The 2,248-nt window shown below is 61.2% G+C and overlaps 1 long non-coding RNA gene across 1 annotated transcript in view; it reads left to right on the plus strand.

Annotated features, from left to right (window-relative positions):
- The window catches only part of LOC111823960, a 6,694-nt gene extending 4,717 nt beyond the window's left edge, over nt 1–1,977 (plus strand). Inside the window, exon 2 of the long non-coding RNA XR_002827070.1 lies at nt 146–1,977. This is a non-coding gene — a long non-coding RNA (uncharacterized LOC111823960). The remainder of the gene's footprint in view (nt 1–145) is intronic.
- Nucleotides 1,978–2,248: the final 271 nt, after the last annotated feature.

Genomic DNA, 2,248 nt, shown 5'->3' on the forward strand with positions numbered 1-2,248 from the left:
GAAGCTTTGAGTGCGTTTCACGTGGTTTCCCCCAGGCCAGTTTAAGTGGGGTCACTCTGGGAATGAACCGCTCCCCTGAGCCAGTGCGAAATGGTGAGCGGTGAATTCGGCAGAGCAGGCCTAACCCTGTGTGGTCTCCCCCCAGGACGACGCTCCATAAGGCCCGCACGCAGAAGCGGGCGGTGGTGAGGGACCGGCGTGGGAAGCGCGTGCACCTGGAGTCCCTGGAGGATGTGCCCGAGGCCCTGCAGCGGGATGACCTCCAGCGCGACCTCCAGCAGCTCCTGCGGCACTTGTGCGGGGACGACCTGGAGCAGGAGGCCACCTGAGGCCGGCTCCCCAGACCCTCAGCCCACGGCGCCAATTGTGAGACACCTGCCTGCCCCCCCCCCGCCCCCCACGCTGAGCACACGCTCCCTGGTTAGTGTCCCCTTAACTGTCAGCTAATTTGTGACCAAAGAGAGCCTCCTCCCCGGTGCTGGGTCCCGGCTCCCGGCCTCCGGCTGCCCTGGGAACTGGCGCTCACCCTCCTCCACTTCGCCCAGCCCCACGGGGGCCCTCGGCCTTGGGCTCCCACAGACTCTCCCGTGACAGCAGGCGACAGGCGTCCCGCAAGAGCGTCCGGGTACCATGTACATAGAAAACGCTCAGATGAGCACACGGTGGGTGAGAGCCACTGCCTGGGGTCACCACGTGGGCACCGGGAGCAGGGGCCCTGGAAGCGCTGGACATGGCAAGTTCAGGGGTTGCGGACACAACCGGAGGACAGCACGCCCGGCCGCTGCAGGAGAGGCACCTTCGACCACCCGTCCTGCCGCCAGCACAGCCATGGCCTGGGAGCCCCCGGCCACGGCCCCAGGCAGGCAGGGAGCAGGGCGTCCAGGTGCTAGCAGCTGCCCGGGGCCTCCTAGCGTCTTCAGGTCTTTGATTTCGGACACGTTGGCAGGGTATCGACGAGCTGTAACGCTGTAGTCTCCAGATCTCATTGCTGCTGAGCAAACCGCGCTGTCTTACCCGTGGCCCCTCCTCTGGCCGCGGCTCCGTAGATACAACCTTGGGAACAGGATCTGCCCACGACACACAGACCAGACTCCTCCTCTCTCTCCGCGTTCACTCTCCACTGACGCCTGCATGTCGCATCTGAAACCCTCCCAAGTCGGACCCTCTTCTGTGAGGTGGCGGTTTCCACTCCCTCCCCGGGGCGGTGAGCTCGCAGGAGAGATGGAGGCATCACCACCAGTTTCGTTTTGGTTGAAATTTGGGGTTTATTTATTTGAAATCCAGACTCCCTTGGGAAACAGGGAGGGCCTGTGTGCGCCTCCCTGGGTGTGCGTTTCAGAGGGCGGGCGGCCTATTGCAAGTATATTCCTATGCACAGAGCATCTCTGGATCAGTTCCTTATGGAAGAGAAGTGTATCCAGCAGAGATGACTTATAAACAGACCCGCTCTCTCCTCGCGGATGGAGCCCTTCCCCATTCCGGCCGGTCTTTTCCTGTCGAGCAGAAATGAGTCACTGCTCCCAAGGTCATGATGAGGACCAGTGCCAGCGCGGCATTTGGGGAGCGTCACCCCGAGGGTTTCCCGGGCGGGAGTGTCACAACCAGGCCTGACCCAGTGCCAGCGCGGGGCCTCTGGGCAGGAAGGAAGCTTCGTCCGGCAGCCGGTGTGGAGACGGCGCCCTCGGACCCTCCCTGAGTGGGGAAAGCGTGGCTGTTGTGTAACTCGCAGTGCAGGTGACGTCTGTGTGACGTTCTTCACCTTTGTTTTGAATTTTGCTGTGTGATCAGAAAACTTGAATCCTGTGAGAAGAAGTGCATTTTCAGTTGACGAATCAGCATCTTGTTCCCATGGCGATAACCCTAATTGAATATATCTATGAGGCATGTACCAGTTAATGGGGAAAGTACACCACTAACCACACATAGCTGCAGACCGTGTACCATGGCTGATTAACCTAAATAAAACGTACAAGTGTCCGCGTGCCGCAGTGACGTGTGGTCCTCACCCCGAGCTCTGGCTTCAGGAGAGAAGCCGTGACCTGTGAGGCAGGCGAGGGAGAGAGAGCGAGAGAGAAACATGAATCAGAGAGAGTCCTGGGTCGGCTGCCTCCTGCTCGCCCCACAGTGGGGGTCGAGCCTGCAACCCAGGCCTGTGCCCCGCCCGGGGACCGAACCCTGACCTCCTGGTTCCTAGGTCGACCCTCAACCCCTGAGCCAGGCCGGCCCGGCTTTGCTGCTGTTTTTATCC

Source organism: Myotis lucifugus, unplaced genomic scaffold (assembly GCF_000147115.1).
Source record: "Myotis lucifugus unplaced genomic scaffold, Myoluc2.0 scaffold_775, whole genome shotgun sequence".
Taxonomy (NCBI): domain Eukaryota; kingdom Metazoa; phylum Chordata; class Mammalia; order Chiroptera; family Vespertilionidae; genus Myotis; species Myotis lucifugus.